Genomic DNA, 13,004 nt, shown 5'->3' on the forward strand with positions numbered 1-13,004 from the left:
TCTCCCTCTGCCTATGTTTCTGCCCCTCTCTCTCTATAAAAACATTTCCAGAGCTAAAGGAAGAAGGGCAGGTCAGACTCAAGTCCACAATCCAGGAGTTAGGCCTGTGTGGCATTGGACAAGTCGCTTCATCTGTCTGAGCCCTCAGTTTCGCCACCCAAGGAAAGGAAGAGTTACCTCATTCGCAGAATTAAGGAAGTAACAATTATTCAGATGTTTGTACAAAGAAAAAAAATTGGTCAGAAGGTCAATTTGTCAGCCTACTAAGATTTGGGAAGCAGACTATGGGTGAAGAAAATTGGGAAGTCCACTAACCCTCTACTGAGGACCAGGCATTTTCAATTTTTTTTTTTTTTTTTTTTTTTGGCATTTTCAATTTTTAAAGCCCTCTCCATTATTAAAAAAAAAAAAAAAAAAAGGAAGTGGAGCCTCAGAGGTTCTGGGGACCTGCTCATACTCACACCAGGCAGAGATGGGATCTGACCCCAGAGCTGAAACTCTAAGCCCCACTGCTTTGCATATGACCTTTTCCTGATCTTAATATTTCAATAGATTAGGGTTGCAGATCAGAAAGTCTGAGTAACTCGATGATAACAATAATTAATATTTAGTATCTGCCATGTGCCAGGCACCATGCTACACTCAGGGTCCTCATACCCTAGTAAGGATGTATGCTTCTTGCTCACTGATTGTGAAATGGAGTCTTAGAAAAGTCAGGAGTTTTGCCCAAAGTAATGAAGCTAATAATGCAGGCCAAATATTGGTGTTTGGTCTGTGTGGCTGCAGGGTTGGAACTCGCTATCTAAGTATAGAAGACACTATAATTTGAAACCTGAAAAAAAAAAAAAAAAAGAAACCTGAACACACCAGGACTATGCCACCAGTGCACATTCTTGGCCCCCTTTGCCTCCCAGGGAATAAAGAAATTCCTCAGACCACTTTTCTGCTGTCCCTCCTTGTGTACCTTTCTCCTCCCCAGGCATGGGCACAGCCTATGAGACTTCCCATGAAACTTTGAGGTTGGCCTGCCACAGGTCCTTGGGCACCATGGTGGGGAACCTGTAGTGATTTCACAGCATCTCTGAACTTGATCAGCAGCACCTTCTTCCCAGGCTGCAGATGCTTCTACAGCTGTGTGATCTTCATTTTGGTCTCCTGGGACCCCAAAGCCTCCTCCCAGGCCCAGTCAGCCCCAAGCCAGGTAGATCCTTGCTCAGGTACCAGGTACTTGACTCTTGCTTGTGCATCCCCAAAAGAGCCAAGTCAGCTCACACATATACACGTTACCAAGAGGTGGCCCTGGAGGAGAGTTGGTGGGGAGATGGGTGTAACTGGTGAAAAGGATTAAAAGTGCACATATCATATCATATCATGATGAGCACTGAATAATGTATAGAATTGTTGAAACAGGGGTGCTTGGGTGGCTCAGTCAGTTAGGCGTCTGCCTTTGGCTCAAGTCATGGTCCCAGGGTCCTGGGATGGAGCCCCATCTAGCCTCCCTGCCTGGCGGGGGGAACGGGGGGAACTTCTCCCTCTCCCCCCTGCTTTTGCTATCTCTCAAATAAATAAAAGTTCTTCAAAAACTTCCCTGGTGGCGCAGCAGTTTGGCGCAGCCTGCAGCCTGGGGTGTGATCCCGGGGTCCTGGGATCAAGTCCCACGTCGGGCTTCCTGCATGGAGCCTGCTTCTTCCTGTGCCTGTGTCTCTGCCTCTCTCTCTCTCTCTCTCTGAATAAATAAATAAATCTTAAAAAAAGAAAAACTATATTGTATACTTGAAACTAATATGACACTGTGTGTTAACTATACTGGATTTAAAATTAAAAAACCTTGGGACACCTGGGTGGCTCAGCAGTCGAGCGTCTGCCTTCTGCTTGGGATGTGATCCTGGATTCCCCGGATCAAGTCCTGCATCAGTCTACTGCATGGAGCCTGCTTCTCCTCCCTCTGCCTGTGTCTCTGCCTCTCTCTGTGTCTCTCATGAAAAATGAATAAACTCTTAAAAAATAAAATAAATGGGATCTCTGGGTGGCGCAGCGGTTCGGCGCCTGCCTTTGGCCCAGGGCGCGATCCTGGAGACCCGGAATCGAATCCCACGTCGGGCTCCCGGTGCATGGAGCCTGCTTCTCCCTCTGCCTGTGTTTCTGCCTCTCTCTCTCTCTCTCTCTCTGTGTGACTATCATAAATAAATAAAAATTTTAAAAAATTAAAAAATAAATAAAATAAATGATAAAAATAAATAAAATTAAAAAAAAAAAAAAAAAAAGAATGGACACACCTGGCTGGCTCAGTCCATAGAAAATGTGACTCTTGATCTTGGGGTTATAAATTCAAGCTCCATGTTGAGTGTAGATGTGATTTAAAAATAAAATTTTGTTTTTAAGATTTTATTTTTATTTGAGAGAGAGAGAGGGAGGGAGTATGAACAGGGGGAGGAGAGGCAGAGGGACAAGCAGACTCCCTGCAAAGTGGGGAGCCCAACGTGTGACTCTATCCCAGGACCCTGAGATCACAATCTGGGCCAAAGTCAGATGCTTAACTGACTGAGCCACCCAGGCGCCCCTTAAATATAAAATCCTACATGTTGGCAAATCGAACTCCAATAAAAAAATATACAAAAATTTAAAAGAGGTGACCTTGGGTCATCCTCACCTCCAGATTCCCGGCACTTACTCCTGTGCTCTGCCCTTTTATCATCATCTCTTTCCAGTAATCAGCTTAGACTTCAGGCCTTCATAGAGGGGAACAGAAACCAGTTTAGGCTTTAGAATCAGGCCTCAGGCCACAGACTAGTTTTTAAAGACAGGGGAGGGGCACCTGGCTGGCTCAGTTGGTAGAACATGCAACTCGATCTCAAGAGTTGTAAATTCCATGGAACACCTGGATGGCTCAGCTTTGACTCAGGGCATGGTCCCAGTTTGGGGATCAAGTCCCACACTGGGCTTCTTGTGAGGAACCTGCTTCTCCCTCTGCCTATATCTCTGCCTCTTTCTGTGTGTCTCATGAGTAAATAAAATCTTAAAAAAAAAAAAGTTGCAAGTTCCAGCCCCACATTGGGTGTGGAGCCTACTTAAAAATAAACAAATATGGGGATCCCTGGGTGGCTCAGTGGTTTAGCGCCTGCCTTTGGCTCAGGGCGTGATCCTGGAGACCCGGGATCAAGTCCCACATCAGGCTCCCGGCATGGAGCCTGCTTCTGTCTCTGCCTCTCTCTCTCTCTCTCTGTCTCTCATGAACAAATAAATAAAATCTTAAAAAAATAAAAATAAATAAATATTTTTAAAATGAAAATTAAAAGATAAAGGCAAGGAAAAGAGGCCTGGGCTAGAATAATTGTGAATAATTATTATCATCATAGTTACACTAATTACTGTACCAAAAGAGCAACAACAGCAATTGCTGACCTTGAGAGCTTATCAGTATGCTAAACACACATTTTCTCATTTAATCATTTCATTTTCTTAAGAATGCTATAAAATTGCTTTCTTTCCATTTTGAAAAAGGGAAAACCAAGCTCAGAGGGGTTAAGGAACTTGCTTGAGGTCACACAGCTGCCAAGTGGTAGAACCCAAAGAGTGAAGAGACCTGGTAACCTAGATCTTACCCTGCCTGATGCTTCCTGAGGGACTCTGGGAAAGTTAAACACTTTTAGAGCTTCAGTTTGCATAGACGCAGAGGGGAGGAAAAGACGGAGGATAGAATAAGAGCCAAGAAGCACGGAGCTGAGGTTATGAAGGCCAGGACACGAGCTATGTTTCCACAGTGTCAGCTTTATTCAATCATAAAGCAAGATTAACGTAATTATAAAGCAGGTTTAGGATTCCAAAGTCAATGACATTTCACTATGCATTTAACTTGGCCTCATACACATGACACAAAACAAAGCACAATACAAAGTCATGCAACGAATGTGATACAACAAGGTTAAGACATTAACAAATCAAACCCAAAGTCAGTCTGTGAACTTGAGATGAAGACTTGGTCCTGGGTCAGCTCTCGGCGCCTACTGCTCATTATGTTCAGGCAGTGGAGGATCTCTGTTATGTTCAGAGATCACTCAGGCCTCGGGCAGTTACCTTTCTAATGTGGTCTGACGTGGAAGAGTCAGTGTCTGGAAAGTGTGACAGTTTGCTGCAGAAATCCACCCTTTTTAAAGGAATCTGATCAGTGTTTAGCTCTTCCAGACATCTTCTGGTTCTAGTGATTATCACTTCTCGGTTCTTCCAGACTCTCTTGGCTCTGTTAGTTATCAGTTCTGTGGGCTGCCAGCATGTTCTGGTTCTAGCGATATCTATTCTCAGCTCATCGCCCTTGGCTGCCTTCCTTATTTATTACGTCACTCCGTGGTATGAGTGACTGCTTGACATGAGTGACTCCATCTTGCTTTCTGTAAGCAACACAGTTTGTTATGCAGTGAAACCAGTCTCCTAAGGACTGTAAGTAAAATCTAATTAAGCCTATGAGGTAGGAATTTAGTCTCATTTCACAGATGAGGACTGGGTGGTATAGAGAGGTTAAGTGACAGCCAGTACCACACACTTTGTGGATACAGATTTACATCCAAATCTATTAAACAAAACAAAACAAAACAAAAAAAACAAATCTATTAAACTCCAAAGCATTCACATTGTGACTGTTACCCCAGAGGTTAGTCAGTCAGGAAATTCCTGATCCAAAACCAAAGGTCTTGAGTGCTATGTGAGGTTTGGACTTTTTCCTCTCTGGATCTGCACTAACCAATACAACAGCCATCAGCCACATGTAGTTATTTATAATTGCACTTAACAGTTCAGTTCCCCTGTCATATTAACCACATTTCAACTGCTCAATAGCCACATGTAGGTAATGACTACTGTACTAGACAAGCAGATATAGAATGTCTCCATCAGGGGCACCTGGGTGGCTCAGTTTGTTAAGAGTCTGCCTTCAGCTCAGATCATGATCCTGGGGTCCTGGGATGGAGCTCTGCACTGGGCTCCCTACTCAGCAGGAGAGTCTGCTTCTCCTTCTGCCCCTGCCCCTCCCCACCGTTCATGCTCTTTCTGTCTCTTTCATTTTTAAAAAAATATTTTATTAAAAAAATAAAAATAAATAAAAAATATTTTATTTATTTATTCATGAGAGACACAGAGAGAGAGGCAGAGACATAGGCAGAGGGAGAAGCAGGCTCCCTGCAAGGAGCTTGATGTGGGATTCGATCCCAGGACCCCAGATCACACCCTGAGCCAAAGGCAGGCCCTCAATCACTGAGCCACTCAGGCATCCCTTTGTCTCTCTCTCAAAAACCAAAACCAAAAAACCCACAGCATTTCCATCATCTCAGAGACTTCTGTTGTCAAGTGCTGATGGAGATGTGGGGGAGGCAAGACACTGAAGCATCGAAGCAACAGAAATAGGAGAAGCGGGGCAGGTATTTAGGTTGGAACCATCATTCATTTGGAGTCTGGGGAGGAGAGAGGTGGGTACCTGTCGAGTTAAAGTAAACAAGTTATGGTAAAAAGACAGAACCCAGATGGCAGGTGGGGGCAGGGAAGTGGAGGCCTGAGGGAGCAGGGAGGCGTGCCCAAGAGTTCAGCCTTCTGCTTCCCACAGACCTAGAATCCCCTACTTGCCACTTGCCTTATGGCTTTGGGCCACGTGTACATGCAACTTTTCTGAGCTTCAGTTCCTTCAACCAGAAAGTGGAAATAATAAAAGTACCAGCTGCACAAGGCTTGTTGTGAGTTTTAGAGGGATAATGTGGATAAAGTGAGCTTCTCCTACCATCTGTGATAAGGGAACAGTTTACGGTTTCTTTTTTCTTCTTTTCAATTTACTGTTTCCAATCCATTGTGGGCTGATACTTTTTTTGTAAAACACATTGGAAAAAGAGTCACGTGCCTGGATGTCATAGCAATGTCAAACTATCATAAAAGTTCCTTTTTAAAAAAAATTTTATTTATTTATTTATGAGAGACACAGAGAGAGAGGCAGAGACACAGGGAGAGGGAGAAGCAGTCTCCATGCAGGGAGCCCAATGTGGGACTCAATCCTGGGACTCCAGGATCACACTCTGGGCTGAAGACTGCACTAAACTGCTGAGCCACCTGGGCTGCCCTGAAGTTCCTAAACACTCTTCATTCCTTATTAAAAAAAAAAATTTTTTTTAAAGATTTTATTTCTTTATTCATGAGAGACATAGAGAGAAAGGGAGGCAGAGACATAGGCAGAGGGAGAAGCAGTTTCCCTGTAGGGAGCCTGATGTGGGACTTGATCCCGGGACTCCAGGATAATGCCCTGAGCCAAAGGCAGACACTCAACCGCTGAGCCACCCAAGTGTCCCTCTTCATTTCTTACATATTTTGTGGTGACAGTTTTATTTTATTTTATTTTATTTTTTTTTTTTTTTTTTGTTTTTTTTTTTGTTTTTTTTTTTTGTGGTGACAGTTTTAGACTAACACTATCCAGGAGCCACACTTTGAGTAGCAATCATTATAGATGACTTAGTTTCATGGCTGACACAGCCAAGGGCAGCCATTCCTATTATTAATAATGATATTGATGGGGGTGCCTGGGTGGCTCTGTCAGCTAAGCAGCTGCCTTTGGCTCAGGTCATTTTCCCAAGGTCCTGGACTCCCTGCTCAGCCTGGAGCCTGCTTCTCCCTCTCCCCATCGCGCCCCCCCCCCCCCACCTCATGTTCTCTCTATCTCTCCCTCTCTCAAATAAATAAATAAAATCTTTTAAAAAATTATATTGATGGAGAAATGAATAATAAATGTGGGGGATGGGAGAAGCAGTCAGGCCATACCATATTATAGTTAATATTCATAAGGGCAAGAGGTAGGACAGGCCCAGATAGTCAGAGTCCTCTCACTCAATGCAGTAGGAAGAGAGCTATATAGGCCATAGGCCTGTTTGGAAGCAGACATGGAATTGGGGCCTGACTAGCCCAAATGTGCTTTATCATTTTTTTTTTTTTTTTTAAGATTTATTCACCTATCTGAGAGAGAGAAGCTGGGGGAGGGGGAAGGCAGAGGGAGGAGACAAGCAGAGTGCCAGATGCAGGGCTCAATCCTAGGACCCTGAGTGGAGACCAAGAATCATCAGATGCTTAACCTACTGGGCCACCATGTATATTATTTTTACCAGTTTCTCTTCTCCTGAAACTCTGGTGTCATGGCTCAAAGGTAGGGAAACAGATCCTTCTGCAACGGTTTGTCTTATCATTTGAATGGCTGGGTAGGGGGCAGGTTCCAGCTCCAAACCTCTCTACCCTCCTGCCATAGGACTCTTGTACATGCTATTTGTATTTTCCTCCTGGGCATTATTCCTGCCTTCACCTGGTTAACTCCCACTGATCACTGAGAGTTTTGCTCCGTAGCTGCTTTCACATGTTTCCTGATTTTTAAGGAAGCCTAACAGCCAATGTGGGGCTTGAACTCAGGACCTCCAGCTCATGAGTCACATTCTCTATTGACTAAGCCAGCCAGGTGCCCCAGGGAGGGTTCCTGATTGATTAGAATTTCATGGCTTCAGAGTTCTATTAGTTAGAATTTCACAACCAGAGAATACTATTGATTAGAATTTTATGGCACCAGAGAAGTATTGATTAGCATCCCATGGCCCCAGAATTCTATTACTTAGAAATTCATGACTTGAGAATGCTATTGATTCAAATTTTATGGTGTCTTAGCATTCCATCAATGCATACTTCCCTCCAGACCAATCCTCAGCTCTATGCTCAAACTGTTACCTTCTCAGGGAGGTCTTCTCTTACCTCCCTATTTCAAAAGGTCTGTCTGCCACCTGCTCCTGTTTATTTTTCTCCATACCCAATACATTATATATTGCCTCCTGTACTAGAATGTAAGAAGCTCCACCAGGGCAGCAATTTGTTTCTGTCTTGTTCACTGCTGTATTGCCAAGGCCTATAACAGTGCCTTGCACACAGTAGATGTTCAATAAATATTTGCTCAATGTTTACAAATGAATCAATTACATAATGAATAAACTGTTGGAATTACTACATAAAGGTACCATGCAATCATTTTTGAGAGTGACTGCCAACTTAACCACCTACCTTCTGTGCCTGACTCAATTCAGCTCAGGATGGAGAGGGGAGTGTCTCTCCTCTCTCTAGCTGTGCTCCTCTCCCTAAGTCAGAGGTCTTATCTGAGTCAAGATCTAGGCTCTGAAGAGAGGAAAAGGAATTGAAATGGGGAAGTGAGTCTAAAAGGGGTACCTACAATCTGGAACCCTACTAACTTTTCAGATCTCGAATGTTACCATCATCTCTTCCAGGAATTTCTCCCTGATGACCAGATTAACTTCGTTCCCTTGTCAAATGTCCTCATACACCCTGTTCACAGCACTCTGTACTTTTAGAGATTTGCTTGGTGACTGTTGACATCCGTAGATATGGACCACATCTGCTTTGTCCCTTATGCCTAGACCAGTGCCTGCCACACAACAGGTGCTCCAGAGCTGTTTGTGGAATGAACAGAAGATACCATATCACACTCCTGTTGGTAGGATGGAAAGGGATATGTGAGGGTCAATAATAGCCGGAAAAAAAAAAATAGCCGAGGGTGAGAGAATGTCAGAGGAGGAGGACCCTCAGGGGACTATGAGTTTGGGTGCCCAGCCTCCCTCTGGAGCCAGGGAGAGGGTAGGATGGGCAAACCTTTCTTGTAAAGGGACAGATAGTAAAGCATTGGCTGCCCTATTGTTAGAGCAATTGATCATAGACAATATGTAAACAATAAAGTCCGCTGCGTTAAAAAAAAACCCTTCACTGGGATCCCTGGGTGGCACAGCGGTTTGGCGCCTGCCTTTGGCCCAGGGCGGGATCCTGGAGACCCGGGATCGAATCCCACGTCGGGCTTCCGGTGCATGGAGCCTGCTTCTCTCTCTGCCTGTGTCTCTGCCCCCCTCTCTCTCTCTCTCTGTGACTATCATGAATAAATAAGTAAAAAAAAAAAAAAACCCTTCACTTACAGACATAAAATTTGAATAGTATCACACGTCACAAACAATATTCTTACTTTGGTCTTCTCAGTAGTTAAAACGTGTAAACACTTCATAAACAGTACCAGTGAGGAAGGCAAGGTCTGTAATTTGCAAAACCCCCAAATAAAACTTTAAGTAGAAAGTAAGGGTGGGGGGCGCCTGTGTGGTTCAGTGGTTGAGCATCTGTCTTTGGCTCAGATTCTGATCCCAGGATCGAGTCCCCGCATCAGGCTCCCCACAGGAAGCCTGCTTCTCCCTCTGCCTCTGTCTCTGCCTCTCTCTGTGTCTCTCATAAATAATCAAAATATTAAAAAAAAAAAAAGAAAAAAAGAAAGGGTGGGAGACTAAGAAGAAAGGATGTTTTGTAAGTCATGTTACACTAGTGTCTTTTTTTTTTTTTTTTTTAGATTTTATTTATTTATTCATGAGAGACAAAGATTGAGAGAGAGGCACAGACACAGGCAGAGGGAGAAGCAGGTTCCATGCAGGGAGCCTGACGCGGGACTCGATCCTGGGTCTCCAGGATCACACCCTGGGCTGATGGCGGCACTAAACCGCTGAGCCACCCAGGCTGCCCCCCATGTTACACTAGTGTCTTAACCACTCTGAGCTTCAGGCTCCTCCTTTAGAAAGGGAGAGAATAAAAGTCCTTGGTTCCCTAGGTGGTCCTGAGGATGAACAGAAATAACACCTTCCATTCTAGACGGGTGGGCTGAGCTACTGGGCTACTAATGTTAATAATAATTATTATTATTATCACCAAGGGATCTGTGGGAAGAGCAAGTGCAAGGATGCTTGCAAAGCCCCCAGCAAAAAGTCTGGCGCTAAAGACTTCCATGGAAGCTCCCAACTTCCTGTCCCTCCCCAACTCTAGGTCACACAAGATAGACCTCCCCAGCATCCTGCACTGGCCTCTCAGGTCTCCTGCTCCCCAGGCCTTGTCCAAGACAGGGGAAGGTGTCCATGGCAGCTGGCCAGGGCACGGGAGAGGACCGGGTGTGGAGGGAGGAGGGTTCTGACCGGTCCCCCGCCCATTGTCTGAGCCAGCCAGTCCCGCCAGCCAGCTGATGTCCTGGGTCTCCGACACCAGCTGGCTGGCCCCACCCCCACCCCAATTCCCCCTCCTTGTCACTTGGCCTCCGCCCCCACCCACCCTCAGTCTAGAAAGATGCAGGGTGTGACCAGAGGATCTGAGCTTTGTCCCCCAAATTGTAGACTGATTTGCATTCCTTCAGCAATTTGCACACTCCATTCACTTGTAAAGAGCTAGAAGTTGCAAAGCCTGCAAGGGGTCTTTGGGTGTATTTTATCTGACTTGGTTTTGAAAATGTGATTTTGGGTGTTCCCTTTCAAACTTCAGCCTTTCCCGATTCTGGAACTGGGACCGGATGATTTGGCTACTCTGATCCTCAGTTTCTTCATCTGTAAAATGGGGACAATCACACCTTTCCTACAGAGTAGCAGTGGGGAGTAAATAAGAGAACGTATGCAATGTATCTGGCACAAAGTGTGTGTACAACGTATGCAATGTACCTGGCACAAGTGTATGCAAATGTTAACTTGCTATTACTTAACCATATCATCCTAATGTCCTCCAGAGCCAACTATTAAACCTGTACTGTCCAATAAGGCAATCACAAGTGGTTATTTAAATTGAAATTGGGGACGCCTGGGTAGCTCAGTGGTTGAGCGTGATTCTGGGGTTTCGGGATCGAGTCCCACATTGGGCTCCCTGCGAGGAGCCTCCTTGCTTCCGCCTCTGCCTGTGTCTCTGCCTCTCTGTGTCGCTCATGAATAAATAAATAAAATCTTAAAAAAAAAATAAATTGAAATTAAATTAAATTGGAACTTTACATCCCCAGTCACACCAGCCACACTTTGACTGCTCTATGTTCTGGTGGCTGTCGTACCTAGCAGCGCAGATACAGAACATTCTCATTACCAAAGAAAGTTGTATTAAGCTGTGCGGGTGCAAACCCTCTAATTCCCCAGAGCTTTTCTCCTTTTCCCAAATAAGGCTCTCCCTGTCGCAGTGTTTCTCCCCACCCCCTTCAAGGTAATGACCTCGGTGAGTGGGTGGGTGTTCTTTTGTTCTCTGCACCTGGGCTAGAGGGTGGAGAACAGGTGTGGAGCTGTGCCCTGGAGCACCGAGGGGGTGGGCGCAATCATCCGCTTTGTAAAGCAAACAGCTGCACCCAATTCTACTCCAGCCACCGGCAGGAGCCTCCTTGGGCCCGGATGCGGATGAGGGAGGGGAGACACTGGGAGTTCCAGGCCCTGTCCTCACCGCCTCTCATAGGCGGTTTAAGGTCACACAACGTGTCTGAGCCTGGGATGAGCAGTTTCCAGCACAGCTGACACCTGGAGAAGGTGCACCAGATGGGAGGCCCAGAGTGGAGGGGAGGAGAGGATTAGCAACCTCTCAATGCCAAGACTCAGCTGCACCAGGGCTGAAAGGCATAAATAGGTCACATTCAGGCTATTTCCAACAACAGCGTCCGCTGTGGTACTACCTCACTTTTGGAGTTTAACAACCACGGCAAGACATGCACACCTCCACGTGGCTGAGGACTGGCATCCCAAAGTTAACATCCTGGAAACGGAATCCTTGCTTTTCCCTCCAGGATATGTCTGTTCATTCTACAGCTGTCTCTACCTCAGGGGATGGCTGCCTCATCCTTCCAGTGGTCTGACCCAGAACCTTCGGATCGTCCTTTGCCCTTCTTTTTCCCATACCCTACAAAGGAGCCATCAACAACTCCTACTGGCCTCACCTTCAAAATATATCTTGAGGGGTGCCTGGTTGGCTTAGTAGGTGGAGCATGCAACTCTTGATTTCTTGACCTCAGAATTTGAGCCCCACGTTGGGTGTAGAGATTACTTAAAAATATATTTTTTAAAATCTTAAAATCAGGGGCACCTAGGTGTAGGTACAGTTGGTTAAGCATCTGCCTTCAGCTCAGATCATGATCTCAGGGTCCTGGGATCGAGCTCTGTCAGGCTCCCAGCTCAGTAGGGAGTCTGTTTCTCTCTCTCTCTCTCACTCTTTCTCTCAAATAAATAAAATCTTTTTTAAACATCTTAAAATTAATCAATTGATCTTGAATCCAACCCCTCCTCACCATGGGCCTGCTGTCATCTTGGTCTGAGTCACCATTGTCTCCCTCTCAGATTGCTGTGGCAGCTTTCCACCATTGCCTCGTATACTCTTCATCCTGGAGGAATGAAGATCATGTCACTCCTCTGCTCCAAACTGTTTAATGGCTGTGAAATTCACAAAGTCAATTTCCTTACTGTGGCCTACTGGGCCCCATTTATCTGGCCCTGACACATACTGGTGTCCTTTCTGTGCCATGCACACACCTGCCTCAGGCCCTTTGCTCTTGCTACCCTCCACCAGGAGCCACTCTTAACTCACACAGCTGCTAGCAACTTTCTTACCTTCTTTCTTCTTCTTCTTCTTCTTCTTCTTCTTCTTCTTCTTCTTCTTCTTCTTCTTCTTCTTCTTCTTCTTCTTCTTCTTCTTCTTCTTACCTTAAGGTCTTAAGAATGGAAATACTCTTTTCAGAGAAGATTTTCTTTTTTTCTTAATTTTATTTCTTTGAGAATGAGAGAACAGGAGCAGGGGGAGTGGGAGGGGCAGAGAAAAAGAGGGAGAAGCAGGCTCCCCACTGAGCAGGGAGCCAGCCATGGGGCTCTATCCCAGGACCCTGAGATCATGACCTGAGCTGAAGGCAGACACTTAACCAACTGAGCCACCCAGGAGCCCCAGAGAAGGCTTTGTCACCTTATATAAAACCGTACTCTTTGGGCCCCCATGCCTCTGTCTTGTTTTATTTCTCCTTAGAGCACCCATCACAGTATTTATTTACTTGCTCATGGTCAGTTCATTGTCTGCGTCCCCTCGCAAGAACAGGTGGCTCCATGGGTCAGGGATTTTGGCTATCTCGTGAACTGCTATGTCCCCAGTATTCACATAGTAGGTGCTCAGTAAAGGGAGGAAGCACAAGCCCTGTG

At 45.5% G+C, this 13,004-nt stretch overlaps 1 long non-coding RNA gene across 1 annotated transcript; it reads right to left on the bottom strand.

Annotated features, from left to right (window-relative positions):
- Nucleotides 1–3,748: 3,748 nt before the first annotated feature.
- LOC102152082 lies at nt 3,749–12,490 on the bottom strand. The gene is made up of 3 exons (XR_005377761.1): nt 12,429–12,490; nt 12,110–12,202; nt 3,749–4,385 (listed from the first exon to the last, which is right to left on the bottom strand). It is a non-coding gene; the product is annotated as an uncharacterized LOC102152082 (long non-coding RNA).
- Between the last annotated feature and the right edge of the window lie 514 nt (nt 12,491–13,004).

This window comes from Canis lupus, chromosome 24 (assembly GCF_011100685.1).
Source record: "Canis lupus familiaris isolate Mischka breed German Shepherd chromosome 24, alternate assembly UU_Cfam_GSD_1.0, whole genome shotgun sequence".
In the NCBI taxonomy this organism is placed as follows: domain Eukaryota; kingdom Metazoa; phylum Chordata; class Mammalia; order Carnivora; family Canidae; genus Canis; species Canis lupus.